At 37.3% G+C, this 23,494-nt stretch overlaps 1 protein-coding gene and 1 pseudogene across 2 annotated transcripts in view; both read right to left on the reverse strand.

Annotated features, from left to right (window-relative positions):
* Positions 1–23,494, reverse strand: part of LOC306648404 (alpha-ketoglutarate-dependent dioxygenase FTO) — a 217,569-nt gene that overhangs the window by 155,313 nt on the left and 38,762 nt on the right. The gene's annotated exons all lie outside the window — the stretch shown is intronic.
* Positions 12,273–13,250, reverse strand: LOC306648407 (small ribosomal subunit protein uS15-like; annotated as a pseudogene). The gene has a single exon. The product of its transcript is annotated as a small ribosomal subunit protein uS15-like (transcript).

A 23,494-nucleotide genomic window follows, 5' to 3' on the forward strand; every position in this document is an offset into this window, starting at 1 on the left:
TACTTTAACTTTTTTTTTTTTTTTTTTTTTTTTTTACAGTACCTACCCTAATTTATACAAACCCACAGGGCTAAATACAGCGCCTAAAGTGTTTCACAGATAACTAGCCTGGACTAATAATTTACACCTTCACCTTTTTTATTTGTGCAATTACTAATAGAACAGCAGCTGAAACTCATAAAACAGTTACAATGTGCTGAGTTCTGTTCTAAATGCTTTATCTAAATTAACTCAGTGGATCATCAAAACAATCCTAGGTGGCAGTTGCTATAATCATCCCTACTTGACAGATATTGAAACTGAGGTACAGAGAAATTAAGTGACCTGCCCAAGGTAACTCAACTTGTAAGTGGCAGAACCAGTACTCAAACCCAAGAACTATGGTTCCGGCATCCAGGCATTTCATCAGTATACTACAATTGTAGAGAAGTGAAAAGTTCAATTCCAAGTAGCTTTATTTTCTTTTTTCTCTTCTACTCACTAGGCGAAATAAATGGATGTAACAGGATATGCAATATCACCTACCCATGTATGTCACTTACACATTCACTATTAACCTCAACGAGCACGTCAGATAACTCAAGACAGTTCTGATTTGCTATGAATCCTGACTTCGAAAAGTCACTGTATATGTGGGGAGATAGGTCCAAAAGTCAGTGGAATTATATACTCGCTTTCATGAAAATGCAAATGTCTCTGAAAGCAGCTAATAAGTAAATCTGTACTTTTCCAAAGAAGCAAGGATTAACTTCATTGTGGGTTAAATTAGCTGAACATCAGAAAAGGACATCCAAAATAAACAGTCATGTACTGGTGGTAGCCAGGGGTGATGTGACCAAATGCACACTTGAGAAGGAATTCCAAGTGTGGTCATGAACATTTCCTTGATTCAAAGTAAACAAAGAAACAAGGCAAGTTTTGACATGGACAAGACATTTGAGATCATAAAAAGCAGCAGCCTCACCAGCAGGCCACAAGTCTAGATTAAATGCATATTTCAGATGACTCATAAACCAACCCTAAAATGACTCCGTGCTCATGAGCCAAACAGAGGCCATTTCTGTACTAACACAGCTGCCTTTCCATTCCACTGTCCTGCTACATACACAGAGTTGCCTTGTGTGCATCAACAGGAAAATTCAAAAGCACTGGATTCCCTTCATATCATCTTCTACTAGGATAAAAAAATAATTAGTTAACCTCCTTTCTTAAAAGGAGCCACAGCCTCATGCCCCAGCATTGCCTCCCTAGGGGTAGAATTGACCTGAAATCGTGATTCTGAGTCAAACACATTTAGCTATCTTGTGTCAGGCACTGTGCTAGGAATGGTTAACGTTTGCTATCTCTTTAAACTGCAAAAGATTTAAAACCTGAGCTCTATTTGGCAGCTAACAAAGACAGGCAGATATGGAAATAGTCAAATTCACATGGCTCCTTTTGAGAGTAACCATGTAACAGATCAAAGGACACCAGGAACCTAGACTATTTTAAAAAAGATATAAAATCAGTTATAATACTGCAAGTGCGGAAGGAAATCCCAAATGCTGGCGATCTCAGTCTCTGAGCATCTATCTACCTGTGTGCCCCAGTCCATGCTAGAAAGTGTGGACAATATAAAAGGATGTTGCCACTAACATCACATTATAACAACTAATAACGGATAATACCAATTGAGCACTTACTATGTGTCAAGCACTATACTGAGTACCTAGTCTATACGAACACATTTAATCCTTACACCAACATATGAACAACACAGAATTATCAGACCTACAAGGAAAATACACAAATTTTACTACAACAGAAAGTCAAAACTTTTTATATACAACTGCTATTTTTAGATGATTTCTGGGAACTTCCTCACTTAGGATAGTGAAATTTATCCCCTGATTGCTATTAAATTGTTCAAGATAACTTCAGAATAAGATCTGTAAATACCATAAAGCCTGACTTGTATGTTTTATATGTTGAATGTATCAGATCACAATAACCATAGGAAATTACTTTCCTTGATGTAACATTCAAATTGAGGAGTCTCTTTGGCTTAATAATGGCATTGTTGAAAGAGGTACCTTCCCTTGTTAAAAAAAAAAAAAAAAAAAAAAAAAAAAAAAAATTCCTTAAAGTGAGCTTTGCTCATAGTGGCACTAAAAAAAAAAAGAGGAAAGTCAGGTTATAGCATTTTAAGAAGTTTCATAGAAGATTCAACATGAAATCTGCTACCGGTAAGAAAATAATTCTAAATAGCATTAAAATTAGTCTTCACAGTTACTAAGAACAAAGGAGTTAGACTCCCATCTTTAAGGTCAGATTAAGGTAACAGGCTGGATTGAGCCATCCATCAGGTAAAATAAATGTTCTGGACAGTGCCTAGACTAAACAGGGCCAAGAATTCCTAAGACAAACACCACTTCTAACAGTGGAGGTCAGCACAGAGGCCTGGCCCAGTGGGGAGATGCCCTGTAGCTGCAGGTCTAGAAGGCTACCCTGCAAATTCTCATCAGACGCTTAATCAATATCACGCCTTAGGACCTGAACCGCTACTATAAAATCAATATTACCTTTATTTTAAGTAGCAAGAGGAACAATGAGATTATCTTGTTCCTTACAAGTCTGTCATGGAAAATCTGGCTCATGGTATATGTCATCTTTTGCTTTTGCCTGGAAGGAACACATTTGTTGGACTTGGAGACAGTGTGGCAGTGCAACCCAGCCACAGGAAAAGGTGAAGAAATACACGTTTGCTCAGGAAAAACTGAGGCCTGGAAGCACATCACAAGCTAAAGGACAATTCATGGGCTGGGGCTGGGGCTTGCCTGGCATGTGTGACACCCTAGGTTTGATCCTCGGCACCACATATAAATAAATAAATTAAATTAAGGTCCATCGACAACTGAAAAAATATATATATTTTTTAAAAAAGATAAAAATTAAAAAGAACAATTCATGAAGAGAGAAGCTCAAGGCTTTCATCCACCAGTGACAAGCTGGCGCTCCGGCCCTAACCTTCCATTCCCCCTGTCTATTTAACAGCACCCGCCATGGGACTGTCCAAAGGACAGCACCTGAATTCAGCACCGGACCTGGTCCTTCCTCTGTCTTCTAATCACAGTAAATGGCCGCAATCTAGTCATTCAAACTGAAAACCTGATGTTATATCCTGTATTCCTTCCTTTCAAATCTCCTTATCCAGTCTCCAAGTAAACCCTTCAACTTTGTCTCCAACACAACATCCCCCCTTGAGTCCACCTCTGTAATTGTCACCTGTGCCAAGCCGTATGCACATCTCTCTCTCCAGATTTTTTTCTCTTCTTTCTCTCTTTTGTTACTGGGATTGAACCCAGGGGCACTTTATCACCGAGTCACATCCCTACTCCTGTTTATTTTTTATTTTGAGACAGGGTCTCACCAAGGTACTGGGGCCGGCCTTAAATTTGCAATCCTCCTGCCTTAGCTCCCGGAAGTGCTGGGATTGCAGGCATGCACCACTGTGCCCAGTTCCAATTTTTCTAATTCTACTCTGGTTCTCTAATATTTCCCATGCAGCAGTCAGTGATCTTTATAAAACACACACTCCGTATAAACACTATCCACCTTAAAACCCTCCAGTGGTTTCCCCTGAACTTGGCATAAAATCTACATCTTTATCACAGCCTCGGGGCCCTACAATGATCTAGCCTCATTCCTTCTCCCTTTTATCTCTTCTCCTTAAATTCTGACCATTGAACACCTTTGTTCCTCCTACACGAAAAGCTTATCAGCACCTCAGAGCTCTGTTCCTGTAGTTGGAATGAACATCCTTTTCTTCCTTTGGAGTTCACATCAAAGGTCACTTCAGACCACACCACCTCCCCTCAGTCATTAAGGTAGCATACTGTTTATCACTATAGGACATGGTCTCATTTATTGCCTTAATATTGTTTACTATTTACAGGTTTGCTTCTTCTAAAGAATGTTAATGCCCTTGAGGGGAGGGGCTCTGGTCTATCTGTCAACACAGAAGCCCCAGAGGACAGTATGGCACTGAAGCATACACAGGCCTTCATTAAAATCTGCAAAATGAATACATGGATAGCACCTGAAATCTGCTATTGATACCAATCATGCTAAGAGTTTTATGAAAGTATTATGAGCAGAGATAGCACTTGAGAACAGAAAAACCTTTGATGTGTCCTAGTTCAACTTAATCTTCTTTAATATTTTGTACTTAAAAAAGAGTGAGATAGGAGGTCAAGAAGAAATAGATTCCCAACTTTTCAGAAGCTCTCAACTCCCATTCTGAGAATCAAATAATGACAGTGGAAGTTCAGATAAGGTCTCAAATCTCCAAGACTACATCTGCCTGAGGTCAGTGAATTCAGACCATCCTTCCTCTGTCCATCCACACCCTCCCGCCCTCCAACACACACCCCACTTCTCACCCTCTCACATGATTGTCCACAGGCCTCCAGTGCCCTTCTTCTGGTTCAGTGACCTATTCCCTCCATCAATCAAGAGCTTCTAAAAGTCTCTCACCTCCTAGATAAAGGCTTTTTGGTTTAACTGAAGAGGAAGAGGAAAGGAACTAATATTTACTGAGTGCCTCCCACATACTGGGTACTGTGCTAAATGCTAGGAAGTCTTAACAAAGTAGGAAGTAAGTTACCATTAGCCCCATTTTTAGATAAGAAAATTGAGTATTAGAACCATGACTTGCCAGAAATCAAACAAGTAAGTGGCAGAATGAAATCCATATCACTCAAACTCTAAACACCAATGTTTTCCAGGGCCTCATTTCAGCAACAAAAAAATAAATTAAAATATATACAAATAATAATAATGCAATAATTATTACCTTTAATAAAAACACATACAAATAATATCTTACTTTTACTATTTCAATTTGATACATCCTTTCACAAATGGCTCTCTATCCTTTTTCATTGATACTAGGTCCTTAGGCTACAAACTTTTTTGTATGCAACGTGTTCCTACATTAAAAACAGCAGTCATTTAAAGTTTCCCTTACTTATAATCTACTGACAAAATATTACGGTTGCAAAGGACAGTCTCATTAAAGTTTCCAACATTACTATCTTAACTGGACAAGGGGCAGAAACGTGCCAACATAGGTCACTATGACCTCAGGGACAAATAACCTAGTTCAGCAAAATGCGTATCAGAGGAACGAACCCAGGATGCTCACGAAGCTGACCAAAGTTCCCCAAGTCAGATGATTCTCTTGAAAGGCCAATGCCTATGGTCAATCTGAGCTTCTTTATTAATACAAGATTCAATTCTTCTACAACCAGAAACACTAAATTAAAACACCTCACAAAGACAATCTGTGGATTTTCAAGATAAATTGAGTAAAATGAAATTCAATAAAGCAAAATATTCCTTGTCAACATTTATTCCTCAACAATAACTATTTGTAACAATATTACATATCATGAAATCTTAAAAAGTTCATCAGTGTAAGAAAAAAAAAATGACAAAAATACTGGGCAGAGGGGCAAAATGAATTGGTCTGGCCTGTTCTATGTTGGAAGGTATGAGAAATGATCTAAATATGTATTAGTTTGGATAAATATCTTCCAAACCTTCCCTAAGTAATCCAGATACTTCTGTTATGCTAATTTTCTCCATGGATCATTATTAAAGAAATTTATCATTAGCCAATTTAAAATAGCATTCCATTAAAAAAAAATAGCATATTCTGTTTGAAAGTAAGATCATATTAGATCATTCACTTCTTTGCTATTTAACTTACTATTTTTACAGATAATAAAATCATGGCTGATTAAATTAAAACTTTAAGCTTATAGCAGCAAGAAACCATTTCTGATACTGTCAGTCTTTCTAAGGCCAGATTAGAACTTGACTCTCCGTAAGGTAGCTGTCAATAAAAGAAGTCTTGCTTTTGTGATAAGATACTGCAAACAACAAATATCACCAAATCAATACTCTTCGTTCCCTTCTTTATTTTCCTTTTCCTTTCTTCCTTTCTTTCTCACTCTTTTTTTCTTTCTTTCTGTTTTGCTTTTAAGATCATAGAGCGGTGAGTTGTATGGCGTCAGGTTCAACCCAAAACGATAAAAAAAACCACACACTATCCTCCCCACCCTAGCGTGCTCCAGGGGTGTAAATATTTCATGGTATTACCATCATTCACTCGGTGCTTATATTGTCTGATCAAGCCTCTATTTCTGTCTGTTAGATACTCTGGAGGATAGCGTTTTTTCATGTCTGCTGCTCAGTCACATAAAGCCCTTGCTTCTCAAAGGTTCTTCAAAGTTCAATAATTTATTAAACACTGTGCCGGGGTCGGTGAGCACCCACAGAAATGCATAACTACAGAATATGTGGAACTATTAAAGAGTTTCTTTAATAAAAAAGGTGACTTTAGAGAAAATGACAGCATTGTTACTTACACAAGAGAGGCATACTCTGAACAACTAAAACTATGCTGTGCTAAAAGGCAAGAGCTTAAAATAAACAGGACTGCCTGTTTACAGGTAAGTCATTAAGCAAAAGCCACAGTGAAAGAAGCTTTCTAGAGAAGCCTGCAACTCAGGTCCCCTATTTCACCTTTCTAGGGATAATAACTAGTCAGGTCTAAATATGATAGAAATTTTACAATTCCAATAAAATACTTTAGAATCTGAAAACCAATGACATTTTCAAACTTATCAACATCACCCTCAAATCTAATACTCACTACATTTATTCCTTCCTACTGATCTCTGAGCAATAGGTTGAAAAGGCATTGAAATAAAATCACACATAACACATATAAAAACAAAGTAATAAAATTCTCAGTGGTATGCTTTGATCAGCAAGTATTTATTAAACTTAGATTCACGAGTGCCATAGGCAATACATGATTAGACCAAGACATCACTGTATGTTCACAGAGGTCACTTAACCTAGTCCAGTGACAGTGCAAACATCACGTGCTTAGAGTAAGACCCAAAACAGTACAGAGTTCATTGCTAAAAGGAGCAGGAGTCCTCAAGGACCATGGTATTTCCTAAAAGGTCAAAAACAAACCAATTTGAGTGTCAGGAGGCAAGGCAGACTTTGAGAAAGAAGAAATCACTTTCTATATATTAAATTATTTTCTTAGCTTAATTTGATTTTCAAATAAACCTTAGGAAAAGAAATTGATAATCCAGATAAATGACTAACACAACAAATTAACTCTTATTTGAACATGGTGGATTCAAAACAGGTACTTGACTCTTCCTAAAACCTTACTGAAATGTCTGTTAAGAAATTAAAACAAGGTCTGGGGATGCAGCAAATTCGTAGAGCGCTTGCTAGCCTGCCCAAGGCCCTAGGTTCAGTTCCCAGTGCTGTGTAAAAAGGAAGGAAGAGAGAAATTAAAACTACAATAACAAAAGAACAAAAAACCTTCAAGGACAAAGAGAATTGAAAGAGAAGATAATGAATGAGAGATGCAACACCGGATTTGTTAAGATGCAAAGGTTAGGGTTAGGAGAACAGAAAAAGTTGCGGCCTTGTTGGCAAGTCAGGCATTAAGAGGGAAAGGAGAAGACCGATTAGAAATTAGCTGGCTTAGCTGGTTCCGGCCACTGTCTCCAGAAAGGCTCAGGAATTACAAAACTACGTATTCCAAAGGCAGATAGATGCATTTTGGAAATAGAGCTGAAAACAGGAAAACTGGTCAGAGGTGTAGGAGCAGAGGTTAGACCCCAGGGCCTATCTCTCAATCCCAACAGCCTGGTCACCATTACATCCTTGACAAGCAAAACATGAGGAGAACTGTCTGGATCAGTTGGCCCAGGAAAGCTCTGGACACTACAATACCCAAACCAGTTGAGGGCAGAAATGAGAGCTGGCTGACAACTCTTAGGACCTTCTCTTTTTCTCTGGGGTTCTGAAATTTCAGGATGAAGTACCTCAATGGCCTCATTTTTCGGCCTTTCTGCTACGCATCCAGTCAAGGTCCTTGCACCTATATCTTTAGGTCAAGGAATTACCTTGTAGCATTTCTTTGTTAATTTCTTCTGTATGATATTTTAACCCTTTAATTCTTAATCTTGAATTAGATATTGGACTCCTTGGATTGATCCTCCAATTTCATCTTACTTTCAATTGCTTTGTCTCCCCCTCCTCGCATACACATTCTGAGAAAACATCTTCATCTTCTAACATTTCCAATGAAGTTATTTCTGCTATCATATTTTTAATTTTCAAGAGTTCTTTCTTGTTCTCTAAATGTTTCCCTTTTTTAACATTTTACAATGGAAAATTTCAAACTCAGAGAGTAAAGACAATTGTGTGATAACTCCCAGGCACACATTACACAGCTTCAACAATTATCAATCTTAGTTCATCTATTCCTCCTCATCCTGTCATTTTTTTCTGAATTATTTCAAAGCAGAAACCCCAGATATAATATTTCAACTATATTTATTTTGGTGTGTAACTTTAAGACATAAAGATGACTTTTTAAAAAAATAACCATAATACATCATCACAACTAAGGAAATTAACATGTGACTGTCCTTTTTATTACTGTCTTATTCCTGTTCCATGTACATAGTGTTTTCTCATCTCTCTGAGAATATTAATTATCACTTGTTTAAGGCATTCTTCTATGTTTGCTGAGCACTGCTAATCGATTAATAATTTCAAGTGAGGTGACATAAAACAGATTGGAAGCTAAATGTTCAGAAGTTTACTTGTCAACTGGTGGGCCTCCTTGTCAGGTAATCTGATGGAAACCCGTTCTTTTCTTTAGATAGCAGCAAATATCATCCTACTTCAGCTCCCTTTCAGTAGCATACATACTTCTTATTTCACCACTGGTCCTACCAGCCCCTAAAGTCACCCCTAAACTGAGGCAGTTTCAGCTTTCATTAACCATCTTACATTTAAGTGATACACAGGAAAAATTTAAGACTCCTGTTGTATAGCAAGATGTGACTACATGTAAGAAAAAGACCTTTGTAAAATATACGTTGGATTAATTTTATTTTCTGTTATCTTGGGAAAAGGCTGGAAGCCAATGGAACCATCATATAAGGCAACATATACCTCAGCACTCTGACAAAAGACAAGTAAAACCTTGTATATTTCATATTCCTGAGAACAAATAGCACTCCAACATCTAAGTACCCTCACTATACCAGTTTTTTTCAAAGGGTCATATACCAGAAAGGCAAATCTAATGCTTTATAGGGTTAAAGATGGATCAAGTTCTGAATCTGTAGACTTATAAAATCCCCAAACCCCTTTTCTTAGATAACATGCTTAGATATTCTATATGCAGGTGAACACATTATGAATATATTCATGTATGTAGTCATATATACCTATAAACATGGCTCAGCTTAGCAAACACATCAAGGAAATTCCTAGAAGTTTCCTAAGAATTTAGATGTGTTCAAATGATTTTTTCAAAACATAAGATAATCTGCCATTAAAAATGTCCAGTGACATTCCAGAGATCTACAGCATGGGTATAGCTGAAAATTTCCAGGAGAGATCTTAAGTGTTCTCACCAAAAAAATCTGATAAATACATGAAGTAATACATGTTAATTAACTTGATTTCAGTCATTCTACATCATATACATGGTGAAAACATCATTCTGGACACCATAAACCCAATTTTTATTTACCAATATTATAAATTACTTGCTTTAGTGTTTAGAGATTATATGCTTTAAATGATTGCAAACAGGCTTTACTCAGTTTTAGATGCAAAAGTTTTCTCTGAGACTGCTGGCTACATACCTGTTAGCTAAAAACAACAATGCTACAAAACTTGCCTTCAGATTAACAGCCCTGTCATTTATCCTTTAAATGTTTATCTCTTTTGGTCACAATTTTATTGTAGTTAAACAGCAACTAGTATGTGACCAAAAGCATTCAAATGCTCTGAGTACACAAAGAGCACACTGTTCTTTTTCCAGCTGAATGGACTTTTACTGGTGTGAACAAAAGACAAGATCCTGCTATTCTTCAAATTAAAAGGCAAGAAACAGCAAGGAAAAACACTGCAGAGAATACCTCTCCTGGTTCACTTTATAAATGCTAATGAGAACAGTGAGCCAAACAGTTGCTTTTCTTTTTCAGAAGTTGAAGAAATCATGAAAAATCATTACACATCTCAGCCTCTCTTTTAAAAGGATTGTGTTAATTAATAATGTGCAGCCCACTACAGTGAATTCAATACATATCGTCTAATGTAGACAGTATTAGAGTCAAGGTGGCCTCATGCAAAGATGCCCGGGCAGTTTCATGCAAGGGACCTGCAAAGCACTAAATAGAGACTTGACATTTGGAACTTGAGATTTAAGAAAGCTCCCCAGGCCTTCAGAAAGCAGATGAGTGGAATCCCTAAGGCCTTCTAATAGTCTTGGAAAAGAAGCCGTTGCTGCCACCAGCACTGGAAGGTGGCGAGGGTTCCCTGCCTATGACAGAAGGCCATTAAGAGCGACCCTCGCTATCTTCTTCCTCAGTGTCTTTATTTTCTGTTCTGCCTTCTTCCTAACCCCTCTCTCATGTCTCTCATATTAATATATCTTTCATGCCTTTAGATCTTAAATAAATTACTGAATTATCTTTTTTTAGGTTGCTTTAATTTGTAGGGGCTGAAAGAAGAGAAGAGGAATTCTGTATAAATTCTGATATTAACATTTAGAATGGAAGAAGAAAATCTAAGGGTTTGAGATTTTATTTTCTTCTTGAGCAATATATAGAAATAGTGTATGATCTAGGCACAGGTTTGCCTACAAGTGACCCAAAACCCAAAATAGGAGTGGCTTGACCAGGATAGTATGGTGGCTCTCATGAAGTCCTTAGAGACTCAAGTTCCATCTAGCACACCACTCTAAGAATCAGCCCTCACTTACCGAATGAAAAGGAAGGGCCTGGGAAGAAAAGGGCAAAGAGCACACACCAACTTTCTCTACAGGAAACTTCCCAGAAACTACCACAGGATGTGTCTTCTCCCACATTAGCTGCAGGAGTGGCTGGGAAATTGAATCTGCATTTTGGACAACTATTGCCTAAAAGGTCTGTGACAGAAAGAAGCAAGAAGGGATGCAGGGGTTCACTTGTAGTCTACCACAAGGAGACGTCCCAGTTTTATAAAACTAGGAACAGTTGACAATTTCAGTCAGAATAATCTCATCAGAAAAAAAGGAACTTCCAAGTGCTCCAAACAAAGAAACCACTGAAATACAAGGACTTGACAAAGGAGCCCTTGATCTACTCCCTATTATACCTTGAGTACACCTCAATGACCTGGATTAGATAGCTGAATATTCTCATGTTCTTTCTCCCTCAGGAGTGAGTGTCCTGTTCCTGTGACTCCCGCAGACCTGAAAGGACTCTCCTCTGGGTCACATCAACTGTCCAAGTTCCTCAGCCCTGCAGCCCAATCACCTCCCATCATTAAGAAAGAGTGGCCTTTCACATCCAAGGGGCAAATCTCACATAAATGACATTTGGCTGATGCCCAAAGGTGACAGGGATGAGAGCAGGATAAATAAAGAAAAATGTAGAAGCCAGTTGGGGCAGCCTTTCATTATAGCCCTTTCAAGAGCTATTAATCTTGGTCATAGTCAGTCGGCTAAAAATAATTACTTCTTCTAACACATGTTGTACACACAAGTAGGAATAGTAACAGGTCAGCCCTTTTACCTAGGAGAGACATGGCTTCTGGCTTGCCTACAGCCTAAATGGTGTCTGTACAGTTGTTCTAGCACAAACACCTCTTCTATCCCACACTGTCTTCTCATACACTGACATCAAAAGGAAGCACCAGTATTATCACACAACCATTTGGCTGGGGTCAGAAATATATTAAAGGAAGATGTCACTTCTTTTGATTAAAATGAAGGTAAATAAAAAAATTTAAATAGCCCAGCATTATTGATTTCCAAAGCATTTCATTGCAGAGGTATTCAGCAGAAGCACTGTTTACTCAGCTGTGAGGCACTCCTCTCCTGAGTCACCATTGAACTTACCCTGCAAGTCAAGGTATGTTTAAACTTTCAAGTCAGCCAGTATACGGAAAAAGCTCTGAACCTGAAATTCCAAATTACAGACTCACCTCTGTAATTAAGTTGCTGTGGAATCTTGAAGGAATCAATGAACTCTCTGGGCTTCAGGTGACTTGGGTGTATGATGGGAGGTCTGGATCAAAAATGCTACATGATACTTCACAGTTTTTTTTTGTTTTGTTTTGTTTTGTTTTTGTTTTTTGTTTTTTTAGTTAAATAATGCTTTTATTGCTTGAATACATACACAAATTTATGCCACCAGGGCAGAGGCTGTGGATGACTCATTTCCAATTTGGCAATCTTATAATATCAAGCCAATCGGTGAATTTGGCAGAATTTAGCATCCTTATCCTTTCTGTTCCTCTCAAGATGTTTTCAAACAGCAACTGCTTTCTTAATTAAATGATAGAGATCCTCAGGAAGATCAGGAGCCAGTCCTTTCGACTTAAGGATTCTCAAGATTTTATTGCCAGTCACAAAACATACTTATGCAACACCACGTGAATCCCTCAGTATCATACCAATTTGTGAGGGAGTCAGACCCTTCTTGGCCAGTTTGTAAATCTGCTCCTTCACGTCGACAGGTGTCGACTTCAACCAGGTGGGGACGCTGCAGCGATAGAGCAGAGCCGACTGGGACAGGCCCTTCCCAGGAGCATGCATGTGACCCATGATGGTGGCAGTCAGGCAGCAAAAAGAGAGTGAGGGTGGAAACGCTGCAGGCAATCACCCCACAAGCAGGAAGTCCTTCACAGCTTTAAGAGTTCAAGTAAATGGGTATATATCACTTAAAAATCATCACAATAATCCAGCTACACGTAAAAAATCATAAGAGTGCCTAACTGAAAAAGGAATTATAAAAGGATACCTCCAAACCCTGATCTTTAATGATACACACAAGATATAAAATGAAATGAGGGTGTCAATTGCACAAAGCCAAGTGCTATGTAATGCAAAAAGGATAAATCACAGCAGGAACAACGTCTGGCTGTAGGTCAGTAGGTAGCAAGCAGTGGGGACAGCAAAAACCTGGGTGGCTTCTCAGAGAAAACACAGTCCACATCCCCAGGAGGGTCATGTCTCCTACAATTGGGAAGATAGCTTGGAAATCCTAGGGACAGGGAAACTGCTTCCACAATCCCACACTTTCCAGCCGAAGAAATGGCGAACGATTTTTCAAAAAGAGATCTAAATTACAGTAGGGGGTACCCTGGAAATACTGGGAACACCCGACACTCACCTCTCAAGTGAATGTGCAGGGCAGGCAGGGGATTTAAATTACCTAAGAAGGACCCAAACCAAAAGCAAGAGTTATAATCCAATTACACATACTCCCTAAAACCAGGAAAAATCCCAGCAAGTATTTTGTAAATTACATGGAGCATGTGTTTATAAAGCAAGCAACATGAATGCAATACTTGCAAGAATTTTTCCAACTATACTGGTAACAAAAAAAGTGTTAAGTTCCTAGAGGAGCAGCAATAACTCTTACAAGATTTTCATATTTTATGCACCTTTATTGGGCTGGGTCAAATAAATGCCTCCATTGAAAACATACCTGATTTTTTTAAAAGGAGCAAAAAGTCCTCATAGAAGGATTCTTTCAAAAAGAAAAAATAGCAGTCAGATCTGAATATGTGAATTTTACTTGCACACTCTTTAAACCTTGGGGGGAAATGGGTTTGCTTTTATTACAACTATAAACTTCATTTATCATTTCACAGGAGACATTAAAATGATTGTGGGCAGCTGATATTGTCCCTTGCAAGCCACAGTCCTGCCCTGCAGATACACTACCACCCCACAGCTGGGCAAGAAGACAGTGTTAAAATTACTGTGGAACCACATAATTGCTGCCCCGTTAGTGGTCAGGAAGGGGTGAAGTGGGATGAATCCTAAAACAAATTATTCCACATGGATTGGAAAGGAGTATGCAGAAACAGAGGCAAGACTGGTTGCTGAACTGTAGTCTAGAAATCAACTTTAAAAAAATTTTAAGATAGTATCTGCACACCAGTTTGAATTGAGATTTCCCCAAAACAAAACTGCTTTACATTCAAATCTCCTTTGACTCTACTTACATGAATATATGGATAGACCACATGTCCTTTATCCATTGATCTGCGGATGGACTTTTTGGCTATGATAAATAATTCTGATATAAAAATGCATTAAAAAAGGTAACACAAAAAGAGAATGAAGAAAGTCAGGGGAACTGCAAAGGCAAATGTTGGTGCTGGCAAAAAGCCAAAGGACTGAAGATTCTGCAATGACTTTATCTGCAGTGATTGTGTGAATTTTTCATGAGGATTAATAAACTGTAAAAACTTAAAAAAAAAAAAAAGAAAGAAAAGGTTAACTCTACAAAAAGGTCGTCCCTCTCTTATTATTGACCTACTCAAATTTTCCCTACCAAAGAGGTAACCACTGTTAAATCTTTCTAGTATATTCTGTCTATATACAAGCATTTACACAAATAGTAACACGGTATTCCACACTGGCCTTTGCTTTATTTTCTTTTTCCCACATTTTCACTGGTGCATTAGAGATGTACTTATGGTGTGATTTGTTGTTACATATTTTTACACATATGCAATATAACAATATACTTTGGCTAATATTATTCCCCCAGTATTTCCTCTTCCTTCCTCTGCCTCGGTCCCTTCCTCTATTCTACTGCTCTCCCTTTGATTTTCATGAGATCCTGTCACATTTATTTTCTTTTTACCTCTCTAACACATACGAGAGAAAACATATGACTCTTGACCTTCTGAGTCTGGCTTATTTTGCTTAACATAATGTTCTCTAGTTCCATCCATTTTCCTGCAAATGACATAGTTTCATTTTTATTTATGGCTGAATAAAACTCCATTGTGTATATATATCACATTTTCTTTATCCACTCATCCACTCATGGACACCTACTCTGGTTCCACAGTTTGGCTATTGTGAATTGTGCTGCTCTAAACCCTGGTATGTATGTATCACTGGAGTACAATGACTTTAATTCTTCAGGATAAATACCAAGGAAAGCACAGCTGGGTCATATGGTGGTTCCATGCCTAGTCTTTTGAGGAGCCTCCATACTGATTTTCATAGTAGTTGTACTATTTTACAATCCCACCAACTGTGTGACAGTGTTCCTTTTACTCCACATCCTCTCCACCACTTATTATTGTTTGTATTCTTGATAACTGCCATTCTGACTGGTGTGTGATGAAATCCCAGTCTATATTTAATTTAAATATCTTAAAGATTTTTCCATATTCATTGGCTCCATCCTCCTTAACTTACTTAACCTGCCCCGCCCCACTGATATATACTTACATTGTTTAATTATATTTTGTCACTACAAATATTGCCACAAAGAGTAGTCTAATACATTTGTATCCATGTGCCAGTACAAAAGTAGAATGTATGTAAATATAACAGGTGGATCAAAAGAGCTTTGACTATAAATCAATTTTGTTTTTGTAAGATTTTAGTTCAAGAAGGTAAAATACTGAATCAGAGATTCAAATTCTAACTGCTTGTTAAATAGGAGCGTGTATATTCAGTGGCCTCACTGGAAAATGAGCAATCCACTATGTGATTATTTTTGTTACTATTTTTAAGATATAATCACATAACATAAAATTCACCCCTTTAAGTGTACAATATTTTTAGTATATTCACAAAGTTGTACAAAAATTACCATGAAGTTTAGAACTCTGCTATCAGCCCCTGCCCCACCCAAAAAAATCCTCTGCACCTACCAACCTCAGTCCTGATACCCACCCATCCTGCTCTCAGCTGTAGTCACTCATTTACTTTCTGTCTTCATATATTTGCTTCAGACAATTTATATAAATGGAATCATACAAAAAGTAGTCTTTTGTGCTTGGCTTTCACTTAGCACAATGATTTCAGCATCAGTCTGTGTTGTACAATATATCAGTACTTCATTCATCTTTATTGAAAAATGATATTCTTTTATATGGATACATTTTGTTTATCCACTCATCAATTGATGGACGTTTTGGGTTGTTTGTATTTTTTCAGCTATTATGAATAATTCTGCTGAGTATTTGTGTACAAGTTTTGGTATGGACATATGTTTTCACTTCTCTTGGATATATAAAGCTTTGAATGAACAAATCAATGAGTGAAAAGACAGAAACATGCCTAAGTTAAAAAAAAAAAAATGTGTTGCCAGGGGAAGAAGAGAAAACAAAAATATCAACACCTAATAGATCAGCAAGAAGACTCTGACAATACTTTGATGCCAGAGTACAAGTTCGTATCTTTAAAACCTTCCAAAATATGACACTGATTTAAAAGTGAAAACGAAGATTAAATAAATGCTCATACTTAGAAGGTTTAAACAAATCCAGAACTGTCACCACCCACAAAAAGAGAGGAGGAAAAGTTCTGTTCCTTCAGATCTATGACCTTTCATGATTTCTTCTTAGTTCTCATCCTCTGAACTATCTTCCCTATCTCTCAGGTTCGGTGTGCAATTCAATTAAGTAAACTTGTTCTGAGCCTATACTGTGTTGCCATGCGCCATGCTAGACCAAAAGATAAAAAGACCAGTAAGACCCTTGAGTTCCCAATTCTGTAAAAACTCACATTTTGATAAGTGTTATACTTTTTTATAACCGTTTATAGAGATTTTAAAGACATAAGTGCAAGATCAGCAAATTCTTTTGGTAAAGTGCCAGAAAATAGTTTAGGTTTTGTGGGTCACATATTTCCTCTATTACATATTCTTTTCCTTCTTCTTTTTTTTTTAATAATCCTTTAAAATGTAAAAATCATTCTTAGCTCAAGGGCTAGACCCTCAAAACAGCTGTAAACAAACAGACGTATTACAGGTTTAGAATTTTACCAATTAACATGCTGCATACAAGTTTAAATTCTTAACATTGATTATGATAACCTCAACTTAACTCTGTCTCTGCTTACAAATTGTTCCTTTACTTCTATGACTCCGTTTACACTGATGTTATTTCTCCCACAAATTCCTTGGTAATTGATGAAATGAACTTTTTCTCTCCCTTCACCCAACAGAATCTACATTCTGCCAAAAGGAAAAAAACCATACAATCACTTCATCAGATGCAGAAAAAGTATTTAACAAAATTCAACATCATTTCAGGATAAAAAGACTAATAAAATAGGTATATAAGGAATGTACTTCAGTACAATAAAAGCCAGACATGATAAGCCCACAACTAACATAATATTCAAAAGTGAAAAATTGAAACCCTTGCCTTTAAGACCCAGACCAAGACAGAGAGATCCAATCTTGCTGCTTTTATTCAACACAGTATTAGAAACCCTAGCCAGAGTAATCAGGCAAGAGAAAATAAAATAAAATAAAAGCATCCAAATAGGAAAGAAAGAAGTGAAATTGTCAATTTTGTTGATGATATTATATAAAGAAAATCATAAAGATTCCACAAATAAAAATCTGTTAGAACTAATAAATACTGTAAAGTTGTAGGATATGAAAGCAACATACAAAAATCAGTAGCATATCTATACTCTAACAATGAACTACCTATGAAAAATAAAAAATCAAGATAACTATCCTAGAAAAATAAAATACCAAGAAACAAATTTAACCAAGGAGATAAAAGATCTGTATAATGAAAACCATAAAATATTAATGAAATAAATTGAAGAAGACACAAATAAATGGAAAGATAGCACATGTTTATGAGTTAGAAGAATATTGTTAAAATATACATAGTGACCTATAGATTCAATGTAATCCCTATCAAACTTCCAATATCATTTTTCATAAAAATAGGAAAAATAATCCTAAAATTCATGTGAAACCCCTTCCCCCCAAAAAAACCTGAGTAGCCAAGGCACTCATTAGCAAAAGAACTGAGTTGGCAGCAGTACCCTACCTCATTTCAAACCATACTAAAAAGCAATAGTAATTAAAACAGCATGGTACTAGCATAAAAACAGACTCATCAACCAATGGGACAGAATAGTGAGTTCAGAAAGGAATCCATGCATATAGTCAACTTAATTTCAACAAAGGTGTCAACTACACTGGGAAATGGAAAGTCTCTTCAAAAAATGATATTGGAAAAACTGGGTAGCTACATGCAAAATAATGAAATGATGAAAATAATGACTTTCACCATATGTGAAAGTCAATTCAAAAAGTATTAAGAATTAAACATTAAAACTGAAACTACAAAACTACTAGAAGAAAACATAGGGGGGAAACCACACAACATTGGTCTGGGCAGTGAAGTTTTTAGATTTGACCTCAAAGCCTAGGCAACAAAAGCAAAAAGAGACAAATGAGGTTATATTAAGATTTATAAAACCCCTTCTGCCTAACAAAGGAAACAACTACAGAGTGAAGAGACAACCTAGACAACCTATGGACTACAGAAAATATCTGCAAGACATGTGTCTGATAAAGGATTAATATCCAAAATATATAAGGAACTCAGACAACTCTACAGAAAAAAAGAAAAAAAAAAAACAAGTAATATAAGTACAAGTAAAAATGGGCAATGGACCTGAAAGGATAGTTCTCAAAAGAAGATATACAAATGACCAACAGATAGATGGAAAAAAACTGTTCAACCTCATGAATCATTACAGAAATACAAATTAAAAATCACAAGGACAAATAGCTTCAAACCTATCAGAATGGCTATTGAAAAAGACAAAAGCCTAGTACCAGAGAAAAAAAATTAAAAAGAAAGAAGAGATAACGAGTGTTAGCAAAGATATGAAGAAAAGGGAACATCTGTTCACTGCTGATGGGGAAGAAATTTAGGACCACCATTACAGAAAACCATATGGATGTTCCTCAAAAAACTAAAAATAGAATTACCACTTAATCTACCAGTTTCACTTCTGACTATCTACCAAAAAGATGTGAAATTAGTATTTCAAAGACATGACTGTACTCCATGTTCATTGTGTCACTGTTCACAAGAGCCTAGTTATGGAGTCAACCTAAGTGTCCATCAACAGATGGAAAAAAAAATGTGGTATGTATACACAATGAATACTGTTCAGTCTTGTAAAAGAAAGTAATTTCATCATCTGCAACAATATGGAGGGAACTGGAAAACATTATGCTAAGTGAAATATGCCAGGCACAGAAAGATAAATACCGCATGTTCTCGTTTACATGTGGAATCTAACACAATTGAATTCAGAGAAGCAGAGAGTGGAATAGTGATTATGAGAGGTTGGGGGGAATGTGAAAATGTTGATCAAAGCTTCAATTAGACAAGAGCGATGTTTTCCTTTGAGATATAATGCACAGCATAGTGAATATAGCAAATAATAACACCTTGTACATTTCAAAATCACTGAAAGTAAATTTCAATGTTCACACCACAAAAAGGATAAGTATTTGAGGTAATGGTTATGTTAATTAGCTTAATTTAATTATTCTATATTACATTCATAAATTCTATCATTACCTTGTACCCATAAAACTACACAATTAAAACTTGTCAATTTATGCTAAAAAACATTTTTTACATAAAAGGAACAACATTCTGTTAAGCAAGCTGACACTCCACATGGGCCTGGTCTAAGGGACATGGCACCATCTAAAACTCATGGCATCAAGGCAAAGTATGCAGTGGCATATTAGGTCTTTGATGTGTTTTCCAGAAAATGATACCCACCACTTCCATTTACTGGCCTGAATGAATCACGTGATTCCCAGCTAACTGAAAGGAATCTGAAGATTATAATCTTCCAATGTGCTCAGACATCAGAGGAAAACTAGTTGAATAGAAAAAGCCGCAGGCTGCTAGAAACAACCTCATCAAGGCTGAATGAGCCCCAGTGAAGTCAGTTACACACTACGCAGTATGACTGCTCGAGTACGGTAGGCTGCTCAGGCACACGTAAATTCCCATTAGCCATCCTGAGACTCTCCAGGCTAGTAACATCCAGTCATACCACCAAGTCCTGACTTCAGTGCAGTGCAAATGAACAAGGGCCTCCTACAGTCATATCTGGAATCACATTATAGGGCTTATCTTGTAAGCAGTTCTAAAATTAATCGAATTTTAGGCTTATCCAAAGCAATATAACCCTCACCCAACACCAATGACAGCAAGTATGCACTGAAATGCACATCTGAAAACATGTTGAGAAAAATGATGACTGATAATTTTAGGGGAAAAAAAAAAAGACCCTGAGCATCCTCTGCCAGGACCCCATACCTCCCCTGTACACGCTCCACTTTCTTTGAGGACATAACACACAAAATCTGTCTTACCTCTGTACATATACAATGCCATGCTTTGTACTTTGTACATCCATAAGGTACTCAATAAACATTCCTCTATTTGAATGCAACAATGAAGTAACTGAATCAATGAAATTAAAATGGAGCTGAATCCTGTTAGAGTTTCTTTCATAGCAACATTCTAGGGCTAAAAAGCTGGGACACAGAGAGCTGCGTGTTTCCCAGAAGAATTGGAGAAGGTATGTGCAGTGGGTAGCCAAGTTGGGCTTTGGCTCACAATGCCCCAAGGACACTGACAAATAGCCCAATAATAACCCATCTGAGTCTCAGAAGTCACTCCTTAGAGCTGCCCTATAAAAGCCAAAGGGAATTATTCATTAGCAAGTGTGAATAACACTAGATACCACCAGCAGATTGTGTTTGGCTTTGCTGAATTATTCATTAGCATTTGTGAGAAATGTACAATCCAAAGGGTGTTAAACCAATCCAGATTGTTCGGCAATGTTTGTTTTCCTTTAAAAAGGCTGAAATAAAAAATCACCGCCAAGCTACAGTTCTCATATTTAAAACTGGTTATAAATCTGGCTAAACGAGAAGGTGAAGAAAATGAAGTCAAGTAAGAAAGGCATTATCGGTGATTTTAATATTCATCACTTAATGACAGGCAGAAGACTGAACCAATGTTTGTTTACCTGTCCACATCTTGCCTTTTTTAGATGCTGTATGGTCAAAGACAGTAGGAGCTCTACAATGAGATTCAAACGTGAAGGGAGAGAAAACGCCTTTCTTTGAGTCCTGTCACTGAGCAGATGCAAATTTAATTACAGCGCGTTAAGCTTTCCATCTTGTCTAGGTGTCGCTGGATAGCAACTGTAAACAAGAAGCACTCGGCAATCAGGTGTCAGGGGCTCATTTGATCTGCTGCGAAATATGTCACAAATCACTGGCAGGAAGTAAGCCAGGAAGGGGAACAAAGAGGTAGAAGTGACAGTGTTGGAGGCAGATCTTGTGGGTGTGCCTGTTAGCGCTGGGGACTGCTCCCACTGCTAGCTCTGACTTCCCAGAGAAAGTGCGCCCTGCCTGACAAGGCTCTCTCATCTCACATTTGTCATACATTTTCCTATGGTCTGCAGAAATCACCACCAAACTGGGGAGTCAACTGGAGAGATACTAAGCACAATTAAATTATCCCTGACTAAAAGAAAACCGAGCGTGAGCTGATTTATTTTTTTTTTAAGATGATTGGAGAAATCTGGAAATTAATGCAAAATCTAAATTCGGGTAAAAGAGAACTTATCAGCCAGCAGTGTCAAAGAAAACCCTAGGCCTAGCTGCCTTCCCATCTTTTTTGTGTGCCTCTAATTGAATAAGAAGAATGTTCCATTCTATGAAGCTCCAGGTCTGAACCCGAGCTGTCAAATGCCCTGCAGTTTCTATGATAATGGGTGCTGCATTTGTAGGCAAGTGAAAGGAAGTGATCCCTGAGTGTACACAATTTGTAATTCTGCAAAGAGCCTGTAGCCTTCCTGAAGGGAGCCCACATCCAGAGCACACTGCTCACTTCTACAAGACAACTGCAGAAAATAGATGTCTGTACTCAACCAAACCCTGGTTTCAGAAGCACTTTCTGCTGAATTACTTCGCAGACATTTTTAAATCTACTGACTTAAGTCAAATTCTCCCCATCGCCATAATGAAATTCAATATGGAGGGGAAAAAATCTGAAAGCAACCAAACTCTATTAAACTTGGAGCAGATTAACCCCACTCTCTTAAGTTTCAATTTCCTCATCTCTAAAATCAGCGAAAAAAGGGTAACTACGCAGGGTTCCTATGAGGATTATAAGAGATAATACATGTAAATTACAGGCAGTGTTATTATATTAAAGAACAGGGAAATTAATATTAATAAATGCAATCATTATCTGCCTTAGAAACACAAGTATTCCCATGACAATAAACTATATTAAAAACTGTGCCTAAAATTCTTGGCAAACATGTTACAATTATTTTATTATCTAACATTATCTAGATTAGCACAAAAGTTCTCACCTCTCCTCACTTTCCCACTTTTATAAATGAAAAAGAGAAATCAAAGACTCATCTAAGGTTGCAGAGAATTGATTTATTGCCTAAACATCAGTCAATCTATGAGCAGAGAAGGAACAGAAGTGGAGAGAAAAGGATGAAAAAGGCAACTGGAATTATCAGAGTGAGTGTCCCTTCATTCAAGATGTCCTGTTATTTATTCTTCCTTCTATCCATTTAGGTTTCTTCTAAGTGTGCCACAGGAGAAAGGACAGGACCAAATGGAGACACCTAGTGGCCACATATGTTTCCATACATGCTACAGTCACGAAGCAAATAGTGTTAATTTATAATCCAAGAAAATGTGTTATGTTTATTAAAGGAGTGAGAGAAACATCAGAGTAAAAGAAATGCAATCATCTGTGTGTTAAATGAAGGCACATTTTAACTGCGACTTCATTTTAACTGAAATTCACTGCTTCTGAAGACTAGAGGGAGCCTGGTAGTGAAAGGAAGACAGGCTTCTAAAATCATACACACTAGGGTTCAAATTCAAGTTCTGCCACCTATTCTCTGACAGAGCCATCAATTCACTGCAGCATCCCCCACATCAGGGAACATAAAGAAAAGTACATTTTCAAGGAATACTGGAGGAATCAGAAGAGACTGCCCAGAACTGGAGATGCTGGGCCCAGAGGCTTACTGTCCAGTGTTCACCTGCCCACTCCAAGATCTGAGGGGACCAGTCTCTCCCGAACCTAAAACCTATCCAGGCCATGTGAGTGTAGGTTGTATAAGAAATACCTACTTAATACTTTGGGGCCTTACTTTCCTTTTCTGTAAAATAAGGTAAATAATACCTCCTTCACAGGTTTATTATGAGGATTAAATCAGATAGTATATATAAATATAATACCTGGTACATGCCATGTACTCAATAATTATAATTATTTGCTTGACTCTTCTATGCTACTTCTTTCAGTAGTGACACAGGCTACTACTATCAACAAGCTAATTTCCAAAACTATCCTGTATCAGTTGTAAGTAATAATAACCATAGCTATTGTTTAATTGAGTACCTACTATAGACCAGGCAAGTCCTGGGTTACCTTACTGAATCCTTTGAAAGCAAGTATAGTAGATACCTTCTGTTGTCCACCCAGTATCTATACTGACCATTTTTCTTGCTAACAAAACCTTGATTTTGAC

The sequence above is a fragment of the Sciurus vulgaris genome, assembly GCF_902686455.1.
Source record: "Sciurus vulgaris genome assembly, chromosome: 17".
In the NCBI taxonomy this organism is placed as follows: domain Eukaryota; kingdom Metazoa; phylum Chordata; class Mammalia; order Rodentia; family Sciuridae; genus Sciurus; species Sciurus vulgaris.